Here is a 14,419-nt window from a genome sequence, read left to right as displayed (position 1 = left end):
TTCTCTCCCATGAAACCTATGAAGAGTTCCTAATTTCAATGGGAAATAGACCATTTACCCACTAAATGTACATTTCAGTCTGTTTTGTCACTCTGATTCTGGTTAAGAGTACAATGATGTTAGGTCTTATTTGAGTACATGCATGCTAACTTCATAGCAAACTTCTACAAACAACAGGACGTGAATGCATGGATTGAAACTATCTTTGAAAGCAAGACCAAGGCTAAACTAATTTGACAAAGGGGAACTTTAAAATCCCTGAGACTGATTTGGTGTTGGACATTAAGAACAAGCAACTATGTTTTGCTTTGGATCAGGAGGCCTTAGTATTCAACTCTCCCACACAATCAAAGAACTCTTTCAACATTTCCATCCTTGTGTACATATATACATAGAAATAGCACTCTATCTTGTCATAATTATGTCCACAGCTCTGGGGATGGACTATAGGATTTAAACAACACTCAGTGGAGAATATGGCACTGCTCATACCCCTTCAAAATATTCCAAGTTTTCCCTGCAATATATAGATTACATTGAATATGAAAAATCTTTAATGAAATAATGTTTAAGTCTCACCTCACTCAACTGCCAATACCAGAGAAAACACAGTAAGAGGCAGCTATTTTAAATCTCACTCCTGAGACAAGAAGTTTTATTCAAATGAGTTCACTCCCCAAACTTCATTCAATACATCTTCTTCCACCTTTTCAGAATTTCTTAAAAACATACCAAATGCTTGTTGGGCTTATTTTTACTTAAAAAAAATAATAACTTCTCATTGTAATTCAAATAGTTTTCAAATCATCTTTCCTTCAGAAGCCAAAAATGGGCATTTTTATGCTATTTCCTTTTCATTCTATTAAAAGTTGCATTTTTGATGACTGTCTTCATTGCATAAGTACTCTTGAATGCTCTGTATACATTCAAGAATATATATATTTTTCGTGAAACTCCATGAAAGTATGAAAATTTCCTGTAAACAACTCCCTGTAACAAGTAGTTTAACAATGAACCATTTATTTTTGCTTCACTTTCAGGTATGTTTAGTGATAATTACAAGGGACAGAATTCAAAGGCCTAACTTTATTTATTTATCTGTTTTTAAAAAGTCTAACTTTAAATGCATTTTCATGTACTGACTGGGAAAAAGAAGGGTATTACATCGAAATTCCAATGACCTTAACCACTCATTCATATTTTAAATTTTAATATCCAAGAAGGAGAAACTATGTTCAATTTTCCTTGTAGAGTTGAGGTTTTAGCATTTGTAGACTAGAGATGAATATGGAAAAGATAAATAAGTCCAAATTGCAAGTCCAGTTTAAATACTATGGTATCTTTTTATTTATAACACAGTTTTAATGAGAGAGAGAGAGTAAATAGCTAATACAGTAGTTTCTAATACAGTAGTTTCAAAGGAGAGAGCCATTGGTTGAAAACACTCATTTATTTTATAAAAAGTAGGAAGAAAAAAAAGTCCCATGTTAATTTTTAAATAAATATTTCAGCTTTGGCTCTTAACATTTTGTTTAAAATAAACTAAATGTAATTTTCCCTGAGGGCTGCATAAAATATTAATGCAACGTTTTGGCACAGGCTAAAATGTAAAAGCAATCACATCTATCTTTTGGGGACTGTGCAATCATTTCCAAGGTATTCCTATTTTAAATTGTTTGCTGTACACACATATTCCAAACACACCATTCACCATGACCACTGAAGATACGCACATTTTGCCATGGTCAGCATCACTATGAATTCAGAAGTGTTCCCAGGGGCTCCTCCTCCCCTCTGCCCATCTTCTTTCTCTGGAGATCGGATTAGATCCTTCGTGTCTAACATCACCCTCCACGCCTCTGTCCCTCCCCTCCGCCCTCCTCCATCATTAACTGCTACCAGCTCTGTCTGCCTGTTCACCTTGTTTCACCCCAGGTGGTTTAGCATTTGAATGACCACAATGCCTTGGTAAGTGGCCTCTCTTTATCTCTGTTGCCCCACGAATCCTTCTAAGCAAAGCAGCAATTCTTTCTAAAGCGCGAATGGGCTCATGGTTCTTCATTGTCTTTTGTCTCAGTCACAGGAAATGCCAAAATCCATGTGAATCCTGTAAGGCCACAGCTGACCTGGTCTTCCCACCCTCCCTGACCGGACCTGTTCCCATTGTCCATTCTACCCATTCCACTTGCAGCACACAACTCAGTTGCATCCATACAGGAGAGAGATATACTCAGCCTGCTGCATCCATACAGGAGAGAGATACACTCGGCCTGCTGCATCCACACAAAAGAGAGATACGCTCGGCCTGCTGCCTCCATACAGGAGAGAGATACATTTATCCGGGACATTTGTTGCTATTCTTTTCTCTGCCTGGAGTAATCTTCCCTCAATTAAGGCTTCCTCCATTGTCACCCGTCTCTTTCTTAGCACTGTTCTCTCTCCTTTATTTTTCACAGCCCACTGGTTGACACCTGACATAGGATACATTTTGTTATTTACCTGTTTGTTGACCTTTTCCTATGCAAATGGGAAACTCCATAGGAGAAGGGGCTTCTAAGCTTTCTCCGCACTTTCCGCCCGGTGCCTATCAAAGCGCCCAATCCGCATTTGCAGAATGACTGCATGCAGTCGTCGCACCCTCCTCATGATACAAAAGACGTCCCCTCCCATGATGCAATCCAGCAAGTCCATTTCCAAAAGAAAATAAATCAATTTATCAGGAAGATACCTGCAGCTGTATGTTTATCACAGCACTATTCACGATAGCAAAGATACAGAATACAACCTGTGTCCATCAATAGATGATTGGATGAAGAAAATGTACATATACAAAATGAAATACTATTCAGCCATAAAAAATAATGAAATCATGTCTTTTGTAGGAACATGGAACTGCAGGTCATTATGTTAAGTGAAATAATGCAGAAACAGAAAGTCAAATGCCATATGGTCTCAGTTATCAGTGGGAGCTAAATAATGTGTACACATGGACAGAGAGACTGGAATGATAGACATTGGAGACTAGGAAGGTTGAGAGGGTAGGAAGAGAGAGGATGATGTGAAATTAGTTAATGGCTACGATGTATGTTATTCCAGCAATGGGCAAGCTAGAGCCCTGACCTGACCACTGTATAATCCGAGCATGTAACAAAATTGCACTTGTGCCCCAGAAATTTATACAAAAAAGTCTCCTCCCGTAGATTTCTCAGGAATATTACCAATGATGTGGGTTGCTGAGAAAGGTCATGTCTCCATCTATTCTTCCATCTTCTAAATCTTCATCCTGCCTCTTGACTCTGAAGCTCTTGTCTTTTTCCATAATTTTTGAGTATCTCTCTATTTCTGCTAAAATTACAAATTAACTTTCCAGGTCTTAGGTTTCCTCAAAGGAAAATACAAAGCACTTTAGAAATTACTCTGAAAACATATTCTCCACTGATTTCTTTCAGTGAATTATTTTCATATATTTATTATTTGCTTCCTTGATTTAATGTTGGGCTTAATTTGCTCTTTCTTTTGCTGGCTTCTGAAAAAGAAAGAACCTTGACTTTAAATCTTTACAATAATCAAAAAGCCAATCAAAAAGCCTGTAAAGCTGTAAACATTCCTCAAGGTACTGCTTTAGCTGCATCCCACATATTTTAATAAGTTGAATGTTGAAAGCTTCCTGCACTTTTTTCTACGACCCTTGAGCTATTAAATATTTTCCTTAAATTGTCAAATATTCAAACATTTTCTGTGTACTTCTTTTTATTGGTATTTGACTTAATTGATCAACCAATATCCTTGCTAAGGTTTTGAATTTTTAAAATGTATCATTTATTTTGTGGCCCAGAATATAATCTATCTTTGTGGATCCTTCATGTGTACTTGATAATAAGATGCATTCTACAATTTGGGATGAATGCTCTATAGATGTCAACTATTTCAACTTTTTTGATAAGATTACTTGAGACATCTCTACCTGTACTGATGTTGTATTTCTTATATCAAGTAGTGAGAAAGGGAGACTACAATCTGATCCTGTAATTTTGGATTTGCCTGTTTTCAACTCTAGCCCTGTTAGAATTGTGCTCTGTGTATTTTGAATCTCTATTATTGTGTTCATACATGTTTCATATTTGCATGCTTTCTTGATGCATTGGCTCCTTTCTCATTAGAGAATATCCTATTTTATGTTTGGGATTCCCTATTTTGTTTTTTGCAGTCTATCTTGTCAGATTTTAATATAGCTACCTCAGATTTCTTACTGCTAGTGTTTACATAGTGTATCTTGCCAGTCAACTTACTTAGAACCTAATGGATTCTCGTCATCAATATACATCTCTTGTAAATAGCATGTTGTTGGATTTTTATTTTTATTTAGTCTGTTTATTGCATCCATATAATAAAGTGTTTAGGTCATTCATATTTTCATCTAATTTACTGAGGCATAATATATACAGTGAACTGCAACCATTTAAAATGTATTGTTTAATGAGTGTGGAAAGATGTGTACATTAGCATAACCACACGCTTACTGCAATAAATATGCAGAACACTTCTATAATTTCAAAACATTCCCTCATTCCCTTTTCCAGTCAAACCCCATCCATTCCTGGGGCCCCTGGCAACCAATGATCTGTTTTCAACCAATGTAATTTATGTAGCACTTTCCAGAATGTCAAATATATGGAATCATACAAAATGTACCTGTGTGTGTTTATCTTCCTTGGCTCAATATATTGTTTTGAGGCTTTCATACCTCTGTTCTTTTCTACAGATAAGTCCTAATCTGGTTGCAGGTATATACTACATTTTTAATCTATTCATTTTAATCTATTTTGTTGGACATCTGCTTTCTTTTCAGTTTAAGGTGATTTGGGGGTACTTGAATAAATATTTGTGTGCCATTATGTTTTCTTTCTTTTTTTTTTTTTGAGTAAGTATCAAGAAAAAGAATTACTGGGTTATACAGTAATTAATTTAAAAATGTGTGCATACTTTCAGTCTGTTCCAACCAGCAATAATTGATGTATTAATTGGCAATCTCTGAATTGGATTCTTCCAATCAAGAAAGCATGGTAGATCTCTCAGTCTTCTCAACTTTTGCAGATTTTAAAAACATTTTTGTGTTTTATGTCTCTCTCCATCATCTATTATTCATCCATCTATTATCTATCTATGCATCTATCATTTATCCATTATCTATCTCTATCACCTATAAATACATATATATCTTCTGTTGTCTTTCTATCATCCTATTTATCTGTTATATATCATCTATTATCTATCATCTGTCTCTCTATCATCCTATCTCTCCATCCATCCATTATGCATCTCTCTCTCTCCTTCTCTCTCTCTCTTTTCTATCTACCTAATCTTTAACCCAATTCACTTGTAATGTTTTGGTTCGAATTTTTTACTCTTATTTTCTCAAACACTCACGTATTTCAAAATATAGAATGATGTCTGAATACATTATATCCTAAGATTTAAAACTGTCAACTCTCATCACCATTGCTTTCAGACTGTTGATCAAATTAGAAAAGAATGACCTTCTTTCTACAAATTTAATCTGACAGTTTGACCCTTGCACATAGGGCAGGATGTCAACATTTCACTTCTACTAACCCTTCAAAACCAGTATTTGAGTTCTAATGACCAAGTTCATTTTTCAGTTCTATATTTAACATTATATCTACTCTTAAATTACCTTTATCTGTAATTTCAGAATTAATCTCTGTCATCTAGATTCTATCACCTTTCCAAATTCTCAGAGACCTCACTTCACCAATTTTCCCTCAGATTTGTTTCCTTAAATCATGTCTACTTTCAGGCCTCTCACAACTTAAAAAAGACAAAGGATGCACTATCAACAATACACTTTGTTCTAGCATAAATCTTACATTTGATCATTCTCCTTCTTTTCCTTAACAGCTCATCTTTCCGAGTTGAAACATCTCCTGTCTCAACTTCCTTGTGGCTCATTCAATCCTTAACTCTCTTAAAAACACACCTCTTCACCTGTCTCACAAGTGAAACATCTCTTGGCAAAATTACAAATTGTTTCCGTCTATGTTCCAATTCATACTCTTGCCTTATCATTTTCAATCACTCTAAAATATTCTAGATATATTGTGAATCTCTTTGCAAGGCATATGGCTGTGGTGACTGTCTTGCCTCTGTTCACTGTGTGTGTTCGCTTATGGCATGCCCTGGCTCACACTGGGTCCCCTGAGTTATCACCAGCTATGCTAATGAGATCTGCTGTCTCGAATTCTCATGCCAAGGAACACATCACTCCCTCTCTGCCACAAAGCATCAGTCCACTTCCCTGGTTAATGCCTTGTCATCCCCACAGAGTCAGGTCAGATGAAATCTCTTTCACAAATATCCCCTTACACTTTTTCTCTGAGTTAGTGTCCTTTCATGCATCATGCATAAAAATGTATCAGTATTGTAATCAAATCATATTTTTTTTCCAGCACTTGATTGTGATCCTTGAGGGGAAAAAACCCTGAACATGTCAAATTTCTCACGTGGGCCTTCCCACTTGAAAGAATGCTTTGTCTGGTATAAGCACTCACATTTTATTTAACATTGGATGATATTAATAAGCTGTGCCTTTTACCTGGGATAAAACTGTGCATTATAATTACTATTGTGAATCAGGAAAATGAAGTAGAGGAACTTCACATTATTATTGCACCTGAGTTGGTAAACCACACCAAACTTTGGAGTATTGGGAGTGAAAAATGTACCCAGATAGTTCCCATAAAAGTGAAATTCAGGTGGGTGCGGTGGCTTACACCTGTCATCCCAGCACTTTGAGATGCCAAGATGGGAGGATCCCTTAAGGCCAGGCATTCAGATCAGCCTGGGCAACATAGTGAGACCCTGCCTCTATAAAAAATGAAAAATTATCTGAGCATGGTGGTACACCTGTAGTCCCAGGTACTCAGGAGGCTGAGGTGGGAGGATCACTTGTACCCAGCATTTCAAGACTGCAGTGAGCTACGATCATGCCACTGCACTTCAGCCTGGGTAACAGAGCAAGACCAGGTCTCTCTATAAAAATTTTTTTTAAACTGAAATTCAATCAATTAAGTGAAAGCTAGACGAATCCTGCAAATGATCTCGTTTCCTATGAACTAGTCTACCCCTAATTCACACTGAACTAACGTTGACCACCAAGATGACCAGAAAATTGTCAAAATATCCAGTTAAATTTTGGCCTTTGAATCATAACTTCCGTCAGTTTCATAATGAGGTATCTATTAGTTTGTTCTCACGCTGCTAATAAAGACATACCGAAGATTGGGTAATTTATAAAGGAAAGAGGTTTAATTGACTCACAGTTCAGCATGTCAGGAAATGGAACAAGAAGCAAACACATCCTTCCTCACATGGTGGCAGCAAGGAAAAGTGCAGAAAAAGTCCCCTATAAAACCATCAGGTCTGGTGAGAACTCACTATCATGAGAACAGCATGGAGGTAACCACTCCATGATTCAATTACCTCCCACCAGGTCCCTCCCATGACACGTGGGGATTATGGGAGCCACAGTTCAAGATGAGATTTGGGTGGGACACAGCCAAACCATATCGAGGGGTCTGTGAACTCTGACTGTATTGGATAATTCCAGTAATCTTAGAGTAATTACCGTAGTAATAAACCACAAGGACAAGAGGCAGAAGAGAATTATAAACAACAAAGAGGACTTAATATCCTAAAGTCTAAAGAAAGTGTACAGGTGTAACTCCTTGTCTTCTTCACAAAGAGGATCTCGACTTATACAAAAAAAGAGCTAAAGTTTCTTAAAAACAATGAATTGTATACATGACTTTTTAAAGCAGTCTAAAAGGTTCACAGCAGCAGTCCACTTCTATAAAAGAAGAAAATAACATCAAAATACAATAACTGAGAAAAGCAATGATGACAAAACAGCAGAATGTGGATCATAAGCTAACAAAACCTAGTAAAGAAGAAAGAACACCAATCATAGAAATGAGGATGGTGAAGAACAGGTAGAAAGAATAAAATCTGTAGGGAAAGTATGAAGAACAACAGGAGGCATAGATGTAGCAAAAATAAGTGCAATACAATTTAAAGGCATAAAAAAGGATTGGTGTCCAGAAAACAGAACCAAGCCACCAATCAAACATTACCAATGAAATTCAGACAAAGGTGTCCAAAATAACATAACAGCTGAAATCCATCTCTGAAAAGACTCAAGTTGTGTCACGAATACTTAATCAGCTATAATTAAAGAAAAAAATAAACCAGGGTATAAGTATCCTTGGCAAAAAATTAGGGTGATTTATATACATCAGTGCTTTGTTCTTTGGTAATATCCATTGCCACCTGAAAGTGAATACAACAAAACCCAAGAAATGGAGTGAGAACCAAACGTTTTTGCAACCAGCACCCGAAGTTTTTGGATTTTGTACGTATCTCAAAATTTTGCATCTTTAGCTCTCTTGGTGTAAAGATAACAGGAAAATAGTATTTAAAGCAACAAGAAACAAAAAACGCAAAGAATAACATAATCATGACATTTTGTTGTGGACCTTTCTAGAGGACAAATTTCAGGCAAATATTAAATGGTCAAAGGGAACACATACACAAACATCTTATTAAAGCTTAGAAATAGACCTTGCTATCTAATTTAAAAGTGTGATTCATACCAGGAAGCATTTTTTTGAGCCGTGAGTTCTTTGAGGTATAGTCTTAGTGAGCTCCCTCGGAATATATTTATTACAGTGCCATTGAGACGGAATCAGTGGAATTTCACGTTCTATTTGTTGTTTGCTGCTGTTAGAAAAATAAAATGATAAAAAGAAGCATTGAAGTTTTTATGTTTATTGCAGCACAATTCACAATTGCAAAGATGTGGAACCAACCTAAGTGCCCATCAACTGACACGTAGATAAAGAAAACGTGGGATCTATACACCATGGAATATTATTTAGCTGTAAAAAGTGAATTAATATATTTTGCAGCAACTTGGATGGAGCTGGAGGATATTGTTCTAAGTGAAGTAACTCAGGAATGGAAAACCACATACAATATATTCTCACTTATAATTGGGGGCTAAGCCATAGGTACACAAAGGTATACAGATATAACAGACATTAGGGACTCAAGGGGGAAAGACGAGAGAGAGTGAGGGATAAAAAACTGCATATTAGGGGCTGGGTATGGTGGCTCAGGCCTGTAAGCCCAGCACTTTGGAAGGCCAACGCAGGCGGATCACCTGAGATCAGGAGTTAGAGACCAGCCTGTCCAACATGGCAAAACCCCATCTCTACTGAAAATATAAAAAGTAGTCAGGCATGGTGGCGTGTGCCTGTAGTCCCAGCTACTCGGGAGGCTGAGGTACAAGAATCGTTTGAATCCAGGGGCAGAGCTGAAATTGTGCCACTGCACTCAAGTCTGGGCGACAGAGCGAGACTATGTCTCAAAAACAAAAAACAAAAAAAAGCTCACTACATATTAGGTACCAAATACACTACTCCAGTGAAGAGTGCACTGAAATCTCAGATTCGCCACTATACAATGTATCCAGGTAAGCAGAAACCACTTGTACTCCAAAAGCTATTGAAGTTTTTAAAAAGAAGCCTTGCAGTTTAATATTTACATATGAATTACAATTTATACTCCCCCCACTTACTGCTGCCATAAATATAACACCCAAGATTGAGAAACATTCTAAAGAAAAAGGAAAAAATAAAGCCATGTAATTTTCTCCCATACTTTCTCTATAGCCCCTTAATAACAACAAACCTAAAAGATATGAAAGTGGACACTCCAAGCCGCAGTGGATTCATGACACAGCGCCCTTTATAGCTAAGAGAGTCTTACACTGATTTGCCAGAGAAGGCTCTGAAATAACCCTCCAAAAACCTCATTGGGGGTTTCCATTTCCCTGAAAAGCTAAGATTACAATATCGGACGCTCAGGAAGCCACGAAGCAAGGTGATCTGAAGGCGCCAAGAAGCTAAGAGGGACGTTGGTCATCTGGGAGAGACCTGGTGCTATATCCCCTGTGCCAAGGCGGCATTTCATCATCTACAACCTAGTCGGAAGCCCTGAAGTGGACTGAAGGCACGGCACACTCAGTTGATCTCCAGAGTGAAACAAGAAGCTGGTCATTATTCCAGCCACACAAAACTCTGGAATCAGAGGTCACTCCCCTGGCCATCTTGGTTTTGGTGGGATTTGCCTGGCTTCTTTACTACAACCTGTTTTATCGGCACGGTCTTTATAACCTGTATCTTGTGCTGACCACCTATATTATACTGTGACTTTATATCTATCCACCTATTCATATATAGATATAGATATAGATATAGATAGATATAAAGATATATATACACACGTATATTCCTATGTAAGCAATGCTGATGTTCTCTTTTATTTGCTGTGGTATTAAACCATTGTCAGGCAATCCAGTGAATGTGTCTATACGCAGCAGTTTTACAAAGAGGCTGCAAATTCTTGACATGCATCACATCAGAAATTAAAAGATAATTTCAAGAGATCTTTTGTACATCATGGTGACTATAGTTAATAACAATGTAGAGAGTACTTGAAAATCACTAAAAACAGTAGATTTGAAGTGTTCTCAACACAAAAAAAAGGATGTGAGGTGATGCATATGTTAACTAGCTTATTTGACCATTCCACAGTGGATACATATTTCAAAACATCATGTTGCACAACATAAATATATAATATAATTTTTGTCGATTAAAAATTAATAAATTAATTATTTAAAAGTTGAGGGTTTCAATTTCCTCCCCTTGAATCAGGAATGAACTGTGGTTGCCGGAACCAGTTGAGTAGGTCAGAAATGATGCTTTGTGGCCATAGCGAGTCCCTGGTTTTATTTATAGCAAAATTTACTCAATAAAATCCAGCAAAGCAAGAGGCAGATGTAAGAAATCAGACAGGAGAAGCTTCGATAAATAAACTATTATTAAGGAGTCATCCGTTTGAATAAGCAACAGAGCTAAACTACCATAGATTTACGAAATGTTTTAAATTTTACAAATGCAACATTACTTTCTTGGGCCACATGCTTTTGGGGTGCTTTCTCTTGGTGTGCAGTCATCCAGCCTTCATTCCCTGAGAAATCCAAGCCCCATGGCGAAGCCACACGTTGGTATCTGGTCCACCACCCCAACTGAGCCCCGGTTTCAGATGACTTTGTCCAGACAGTCAGCAAGGCACGTGAGCAAAGAAGCCATCCTGAATACACACCAAGAGGTTCTATACTGAGTGCTGTTCCATCCTCTACCTGTTGACCTCGGCCTCACGAGAAACAAATCACCCGCTCCCTGCACCTTGTCCAAACTTCTCCTCCTAAGAATCCACGGTCACAATTAAAGCAAGACTTTCACCACTGAAATTTAGACAGACACATCTATGATTCTGTCTCAGAAAATCAGCCCTGAATAGCCAATTTGTGCCTTTTTCACCACCTTCCATCTGTACAAGGCTGTACCTTCTCTAACAAACCTCATTAGGAGAATAATCACACACACACACACGCACACACCAAGTGGGAGCCCAATTGGGGAGTCCCTGCTTGTGGCAAATGGCCAGTGGCCCCAACGTAAAGCATCACAGTTCTCAGGTCATGTTTCCTCATCAGGGAGGAAGTCACAATAGGCAGTGACTCAGGACCTCCAGCAGGCCTGGGGTTTCTCCTGAAAACAAGATGACCATGAGCACAGCCAGATTCTCCGAGTGATCCCGTCTCTTAGATAGAGCCCAAGGTGTTGTGAGTCTCAGTCATTTTCATGAGTCAGTATCAGCTTAGTAGACAGATGGGAATTAAGGTGTGGATTACATTGTGATAAATTAGCTGTTATGCAAAAAGAGAGAGACAGAGAGGGATTTGTATTTGTAAATAAGCCCTATATCTTCATATACGACTCTATGTGTTGTGTTTGTACAGCATGAAGACTTGCTTTTCTGTGAATAAAAAAACAAAGTGGCTAAAGTATTTCTGTGATAAAATTGATAACATTCATTATATATGTGGCCCATTATTTACCTTTCTATATTGCTTTTCCTTAATGCCTAATTGTACTTCTTGTCCTTTTCAAAAAATCCTAATTGACTAACACACTAATAAAAGAAAATAAATAAAAACAAAACTTTTTAAAATTTCTTTTCAGATAGGTAACTTCAGTGAGAAAAAAAAAACATATTAAGGACAAGATCCTAAACCACGTGTCAAGAGCATTGATTAAATTAAATGGTTTCTGCATGTGGATGTTATACATCAGTAATTTTAGGTAAATACTTGTGTTGAGAATGGAATGCTTTATGCATATTTGTTTTGCCAAAGCAAATCGTTCTGAATGGCAATAACCTTGGATGAGACTTGTTTATAGACCATATGAGGAAAATTATTGTCTTTAATCTTTTTTAATATCCATTCATATTTTGGCCACTCATCTGTGTAATCAATACATAAGAAATAGTACACTTCAAACAAAATCTATATTACATATTTGCTTTTACACACACACACGCACACACCCCTTCCAGTTAATGTTAGATCTACGTGAACAAAACATGTTAAGTTGTTTTGTGAACTGTGCTGTAAATAAACTCAACATATTGAATGTAGAATAGCATCTCCTGATAGTTAATTTTAAGAAAATTATTAGATCAAAATGGAAAGCCTGGAAAAATGAAAGCCTCTACTTTCAATTACAGAAAATTCTGTATAAAAGAACATATATTTTAAAACCGATCAAAGGAATAAGCATGTAAATTTAAAAGATATCCATGCCTTATCCAAAAAAAAAAACACTATCGTCTAGTTCACAACCTACATATAAGCATAAATTGTGGAATAGATCTTTAAAGTATATCTTGCATGACATTATTATCATCTTTGTTTTCACTATCAGATTTCTATGTCTCCTAAGTTTACAGAAACAATCTTAATCATGCATTTCTTATCACTAAAGTTCTTATTAAAAGTAACCAATGAATACAGTATGAACTTCTTTGGAGCACACTGATCTCCACACTCAGTCATAGCAATGACACCTGCATTCAGAGTATAAACTCATACCAACCACAAATGCTCTCTTGAATTTATTTAAAAACACACTGAATATGAAAACTCAGTAGAGTTATTTGTAATGTAAGCACCAATGTGATAAAATATTTGACAATGTCAGGGTGACAGTTTGCATTTTTCATTTTCCATCTATATTTATATCTCAAAATATGGTGTTTTCTCTCTAGGAAGCCGACAGCTAGGAGCAGTAGAAACATCCTAACAGAAGGCAATGTGCAATGTGTCCTTCTTGTTCATCTACAAGAACTGTATTTGGCAAAAATATATAGAACTCAGCATAATATAAAATATCTTCAACTCTCTACCAGTTTATGTTTTTCCTTTAACTCATTTGTTTCATTCTTTAATACTAATAATATAAATTAGCAATGCTGTACCATTTAAATAGTGTATATGTTTATGCTTTTAATGAAACTGATGGGCTGGGCACAGTGGCTCACACCTATAATCCCAACCCTTTGGGAGGCCAAGGTGGGTGGATCTCTGGAGCTCAGGAATTCCTGATGGAGAAACCGTGTTTCTACAAAAAATACAACAATTAGCCAGGTGTGTTGGTGCACACCTGTAGTCCCAGCTACTTGGGAGGTTAAGGTAGGAGGATAGCTTGGGCCCAGGAGGTAGAGGTTGCAGTGAGCTGAGATCATGCCATTACACTCTAGCCCTCAGTGACAGAGTGAGACCTTACCTCAAAAGAAGCACGAAGGAAGGAAGGAAGGAAGGAAGGAAGAAAGAAGAAAAAGAAAGAAAGAAAGATAGATGCAGGCAACCCCCTAATTTGGGACTTAGCCTGGGAAGGTTCTTGGCTTTGTCCAGGAAAGAATTCAAAGATGAGCCAGTGGTGTTAGACAGCAATTATTTTGAGGTGGCAGTGTGCTGCAGCAGCAGAAGTACTGCTTCTTGCAGAGCAGGGCTACCCCGTAGGCAGTGTGCCCACAGTAACAGCTCAGAGGCCATTCTGCAGTTGTACTTATACCCACTCTTAATAACATCCAAATTAAGGGGAATTTATGCAGAAATTTCTAGAAAAAGGGTGGTAACTCTCAGGTTGTAGGGTTGTTGCCATGGAAAGGAGTGGTAACTCCTGGGTGTTGTTATGGCAATGATAAACTGACAGGCACACTGGTGGACATGTCTGATGGAGAGCTGTTTCCACCTCGTTCCTGTTTTAACCAGACCTCAGTTTGGTTTGGTGTCTAAGCCCTTCCTCTAGAGTTGAGTTCTGCATCCTACCTCTTTGTTTCTGAGACTGAAAACACAGTACTGTGACATATCCTCACCATTTTTATGTCTGGACTAGAAATTGACCTGGGGAAAGATTCTTCACAATTG

This window comes from Trachypithecus francoisi, unplaced genomic scaffold, assembly GCF_009764315.1.
Source record: "Trachypithecus francoisi isolate TF-2019V2 unplaced genomic scaffold, Tfra_2.0 Lachesis_group6, whole genome shotgun sequence".
Lineage (NCBI taxonomy): Eukaryota > Metazoa > Chordata > Mammalia > Primates > Cercopithecidae > Trachypithecus > Trachypithecus francoisi.
Note: the sequence above shows the minus strand (reverse complement) of the source record.